This window comes from Macaca nemestrina, chromosome 19 (genome assembly GCF_043159975.1).
Source record: "Macaca nemestrina isolate mMacNem1 chromosome 19, mMacNem.hap1, whole genome shotgun sequence".
NCBI lineage: Eukaryota > Metazoa > Chordata > Mammalia > Primates > Cercopithecidae > Macaca > Macaca nemestrina.
In genome coordinates, this window is record NC_092143.1 from 65025149 (window position 1) to 65031386 (window position 6238).

The 6238-nt window shown below is 39.4% G+C and overlaps 1 protein-coding gene and 1 long non-coding RNA gene across 7 annotated transcripts in view; one reads left to right on the forward strand and one right to left on the reverse strand.

Moving 5' to 3' along the window:
* LOC105465439 (carbohydrate sulfotransferase 9) overlaps positions 1–6238 on the forward strand; it is a 326845-nt gene that overhangs the window by 304569 nt on the left and 16038 nt on the right. The gene's annotated exons all lie outside the window — the stretch shown is intronic.
* Positions 1–6238, reverse strand: part of LOC105465450 (uncharacterized) — a 196068-nt gene that overhangs the window by 136999 nt on the left and 52831 nt on the right. The window lies entirely within an intron of this gene.

The window sequence follows — 6238 nt, forward strand, 5'->3', positions numbered from 1 at the left end:
GTGAAACCCTGACTCTACTAAAAATGCAAAAATTAGCCAGGTGTAGTGGCATGCATCTGTAATCCCAGCTACCCAGGAGGCTGAGGCAGAAGAATTGCTGGAACCCAGGAGGCAGAGGCTGCAGTAAGCTAAGATCACACCACTGACCACTGCTCAGTGAAATAAAAGAGGACACAAACAAATGGAAGAACATACTATGCTCATGGATAGGAAGAATCAATATCGTGAAAATGACCATACTGCCCAAGGTAATTTATAGATTCAATGCCATCCCCATCAAGCTACCAATGAGTTTCTTCACAGAATTGGAAAAAACTGCTTTAAAGTTCATATGGAACCAAAAAAGAGCCCGCATTGCCAAGACAATCCTAAGTCAAAAGAACAAAGCTGGAGGCATCACACTACCTGACTTCAAACTATACTACAAGGCTACAGTAACCAAAACAGCATGGTACTGGTACCAAAACAGAGATATAGACCAATAGAACAGAACAGAGTCCTCAGAAATAATACCACACATCTACAGCCATCTGATCTTTGACAAACCTGAGAAAAACAAGAAATGGGGAAAGGATTCCCTATTTAATAAATGGTGCTGGGAAAATTGGCTAGCCATAAGTAGAAAGCTGAAACTGGATCCTTTCCTTACTCCTTATATGAAAATTAATTCAAGATGGATTAGAGACTTAAATGTTAGACCTAATACCATAAAAACCCTAGAAGAAAACCTAGGTGATACCATTCAGGACATAGGCATGGGCAAGGACTTCATGTCTAAAACACCAAAAGCAATGGCAACAAAAGCCAAAATTGACAAATGGGATCTAATTAAACTAAAGAGCTTCTGCACAGCAAAAGAAATGACCATCAGAGTGAACAGGCAACCTACAGAATGGGAGAAAATTTTTGCAATCTACTCATCTGACAAAGGGCTAATATCCAGAACCTACAAAGAACTCAAACAAATTTACAAGAAAAAAACAAACAACCCCATCAAAAAGTGGGCAAAGGATATGAACAGATAGTTCTCAAAAGAAGACATTCATACAGCCAACAGACACATGAAAAAATGCTTATCATCACTGGCCATCAGAGAAATGCAAATCAAAATCACAATGAGATACCATCTCACACCAGTTAGAATGGCAATCATTAAAAAGTCAGGAAACAACAGGTGCTGGAGAGGATGTGGAGAAATAGGAACACTTTTACACTGTTGGTGGGATTGTAAACTAGTTCAACCATTATGGAAAACAGTATGGCAATTCCTCAAGGATCTAGAACTAGAAGTACCATATGACCCAGCCATCCCATTACTGGGTATATACCCAAAGGATTATAAATCATGCTGCTATAAAGACACATGCACACGTATGTTTATTGCGGCACTATTCACAATAGCAAAGACTTGGAATCAACCCAAATGTCCATCAGTGACAGACTGGATTAAGAAAATGTGGCACATATACACCATGGAATACTATGCAGCCATAAAAGAAGATGAGTTTGTGTCCTTTGTAGGGACATGGATGCAGCTGGAAACCATCATTCTGAGCAAACTATCACAAGAACAGAAAACCAAACACCGCATGTTCTCACTCATAGGTGGGAACTGAACAATGAGATCACTCGGACTCGGGAAGGGGAACATCATACACCGGGGCCTATCACAGGGAGGGGGGCGGGGGGAGGGATTGCATTGGGAGTTATACCTGATGTAAATGACAAGTTGATGGGTGCAGCACGCCAACATGGCACAAGTATACATATGTAACAAACCTACACGTTATTCACATGTACCCTAGAACTTAAAGTATAATAAAATAGAATAAAATAAAATAAAATGGAAAAAAAAAAAAAAGATCACACCACTGTACTCCAGCCTGGGCAACAGAACAAGACTCTATCTCAAAATAAATAAATAAATAAAAATAACAAGAATTAGGCTCTCAAATTTATTGCAGACTTAATGAACATTCCACACATTTTCCATTATATTTTTTTAGATACTCGTTTTTTTAAATCTGTAGTTACATGTCTTTCAGCTAACTCTGCAATATCTACTCTTTAAGGATATTTATGGAAAACTATAGCTTTCTGCCATAGCTTACAATTTAGCTGGAGTTAAAAGAGTTTTTCCAACAAAACAATCAAATAGCCATGGAAGCTGGAATAAAATTACTTTCCCTACAGGAGGTACAGACTAAGTGCCATAGTCATTTCAAAGGGAGTAGAATCACTCACTGGAGACCTGGGTGGTTGTCATGGAGAAAGTAGGATTTTTACATCAAACTAGAAGATTTTGAAAGTCCCAAGAAAGGAGGAGACCATGAGTGGGGAATGCCGAGAGCCCAGATAAAAGCAAGTGGAGGACAGGGCATGTGTTAAGAGAGAAGCAAAAAAAAAAAAAAAAAGAAAAAGAAAAAAGAAAAGAAAAGAGGAGAAGAGGCTCAGCAGCACCAGGCTGCAAATGCCAGCAAAGGAATGGGGACGTTCACTGATGCTAGAGGATCCCATCCAAAATGTTAAGAAATAAAAAACAAAATGTTTGAGGAAGAATAATTTAGTAATAATTGCAGGGAGACTAATTAGGAGGATAATAAATATCCAATTGGGGCTAATTAATTTAGAAAGATACAAAAATAGAAGTATTATGAGATGTAAAATAGCCAATTGACTTTCCCATTGTTAAAGCATCTCTCAGATTTTGTGAGTGGATGACAGGAAAGTAATAGGACCATTTCAAAAATGGAAAAGAACACAGGGGGAGCCACTTTTGAAGGCAACAGGATAATTTTGGCTTTATTATACGTGTTTGCGTTAGGGACAATCAGAATAAAGTGTCCCAAGGAAAATGGAGATGTAAGATTTTATTCTTTTATTATTGTTGTGATGATGATGATGATGATGATGATGACGGGACTTTGTTGGTATGAGCTTTAAATGTGAAATGTCATTAGCTTTGACTTTAGTAATGTAAACCCCTTAGTCATGGAGCCTTTGCTGTGACTGGAAGAAAATGGAGTTGGGTGGGGGTTAGGAGGGATGTCATCAAACCCAAGTAACAGATTTTATAAGGTGAATGACATTGAGATGAGGAGGTCCAGGAGAAGGTCTGGTGGCCACCCTTGTGGGTCACTGGTGCTTTAGAGAATTAACCCTTTTTGCCATATCTCAATTTGGTTACAGTAGAGAAAACTTACTAGCACTCAATAAACTAGCAGGAGACTAATTTACAATGAGTGGTAAACCTTTCCCTCATGCAGTTATCTCCCCAGCTAAACTAGTCTTTAGAAAGTTACTTGGGAATCAAAGTCTTCCAGCAAAGAGAAATTGATAAACAAGAAAGACATTGCATCTAGTCTAAATGAGGGCTCATGTGACATTCCTACTCTATATCCAAATAATTCCCCTCCTTCTGAAATATTCAAGTCCACTACATTTGATGTCTTTCTCCCCCAGATAGGATGAAAGGAACTTGTCAGGGCTTGTGCCTTATGTTTATACTTTCCTTTCAAATGCTATGACTGCCACTGGAGTACCTCGGGATCTTGTTGAAATTAAAGTCAGGAGCCTTACACTCAGACATTCTGATTCAGGATGTCCACAGTAAGGCCTGGGAATCCAGGTTGCTGGGAAGCCCTTGACGGGTTTGGAGACAGCATTGAGGAACTTTGAACGGATCTGATTTGGCAGGCAGGTTAGACTCGAAGCCTCCACATCTATTTGACTGCAAGCAGCTTCCCATGTGCTTATTTTATTTGTTTTCTCTTTTGCCAAAGGTTTATTTAAACACAGATTCTCGTCACCTTAACAAGAATTGGTCAATTGTTTACGCAAGTTTAACTTGACCTTTTGATCAATGTTGTTTTTCTTCAACAAGGTCCTAAAACAATTGTTTAGAAGACCACTATTAAATTATAAGCACATTTACTTATTCAAGAATTATGTCTTGATCACCTTCTATGCACCAGGCAGTGTGCTTAGTACCACAGAGAGCAAGAAAGATAAGACCTCTCTGCAGTTATATGCTAGTGCAATGGAGGTGGAGTGGGGTGAAAAAGACAACAGGGAAGGAAATAAATCATTTCTCAGTGTGATGAGAAAAATAAACAGGGTTCTGTAGGAAATATTTTGGAAGGGAGGAAAATAACCTAGACAGGATGAATAGGGAAAGCCTTTTTACAGAGGTGACTTTCCAACTGAGAGCTGAAGAATGCAGAGCCAGTCGTGCTGGCTGTTAAGACCTGGGTAACAGTGAAAAGTGGTCAAAGAATTGCAAAGCAGGAAATAACACTGAACTGGAAGGTGAGACAAGGGTGGTCAGAGAGATGGTGGGAATAATAAAGGCTCTGGTTGATGTGAAGTGGAGAGCTCCTCTGTTAAAAACGAAGTGGTCAAGAAACTGAGAGTTGACTGGATGTCAGAGTCAATAAATGTAATGACAGGAGCTGAGTTAGAAGCTGGAGTGCATAAAGTGGACAGATCAGTGATAAAGGTAGATGACAACAAGAGGAGGGGGAAAGGGAGACTTAAGGAGAATACTTTGATTTCACAGAAGCAGGAGGCTTAGCTGGGTGATGCCCTGGAAGCAGCCGTGGTCTGCAGGGAAATCACTCCCTATCTTCTGGCTGGAGAGACAAGTAGTTTAAGGAAGTGAAGTTTCATCTACTTGAGAAAGTGCAAGAGACACAGAGTGTTGGGAGTCAGCCAAGTTTCATTTACAGAGTCTTGGAAACAAACATTCCAGAAATCCCTGGAGATTAAAGGGGAATTTGATGGCTACAAAGCAGAAAGTCCAGAGGCCACAGGGAAAGTGGTTTTTGTTTTTGTTTCTGATTGTCAAGCAGAGAAGAGACCTGGTGAGGGCATATGTAGGGACACACAAATTACAGACTGAATAGTAATGGACAAATGGGGAACCTTGAAATTCACCAGGTCCCTGGGATTAAAGCACTGTAACTACTACTACTGCTGCTGCTGCTGCTAAAACAACAATAATAGTAGTTATTATGTATAGCGGTAATAGCAGAAGAAGTAATAGTACAAATATCATGGCAGTTTTATATTTGGCCTGTACTAAGTATTTTCCATGCATGTGTACCGACAACCCTATGATCTGTCAAACCACAGTCAAATTTTGTATTTTCAGTGACAACTTCATGTACTACAAATCACTGATTAAAGAAGTATAAAGGGCTTTGAAGTAATCCTGGCAGTCTCTGGAGAAGACAGCAGACAAATGGTTTTAGAGTTAAAACTCCAAATAGATGGTCCAGTGGTATGGAAGATTTGGATGGTGTGGCTGTGTCCCAACCCAAATGTCATCTTGAATTGTAGCTCCTATACTCCCCACTTATCGTGGGAGGTAATTGAATCATGAGGGTGGGTTTTTCCCATGCTGTCCTCGTGATAGTGAATAAGTCTCACGAGATTTGATGGTTTTAGAAAGGGCAATTCCCCTGCATATGCTCTCTCTTGCCTACCACCATATAAGACATGCCTTTGCTCTTCCTTTACCTTCTGCCATGATTGTGAGGCCTCCTCAGCCATGTGGAATTGTGAGTTCATTAAACATGTTTTTCTTTATAAATTACCCAGTCTCGGGTATGTCTTTATTAGCAGCATGAGAACAGAGTAATACACGGGGCTATACACGTTGGTATATGGTGTTCAGGGGCTTATTCACACAGTCCTCTTGCACTAGAAAAAAAGCAGTGCCCTTCAACCTCAGCTGGTGGAATGACCACGATGTCTGGAAGTGGCTCCATGAACAGTGCTTCATTCCTCTGTTCTATTGCTTAATTTGCTAGAAAATTACTAATTATCCTTGAAGACCTAATTCCATTCACTCATTCACTTGTTCATTCCACAAATATTTGAGAGAAATTATTATAGGCTATAGACCATTCTAGACACTCTTGGGGATACAATAGTTTAAAATTGTGTATATACACACACACACATATATATACTACATATATATGCAATCATGTGTATCATGTGTATATATATATATATTTGCAATCATGTTTATATTCCCTAGGAAACTTTCCCCACTACTGCCTCCACCTCTAGGCTGATGACACCATGCATTATGCCCGCAGCACAGAATTTATTCATTTACTTTTCCAATAACATGCTGAAAACCTTATATGTATATCTCAATCCATTCCTCTCCACACCATCCTTTTCAAGTCTAAGTAAGATCATGTTACTTACAAAAGTTCCCTAGTTT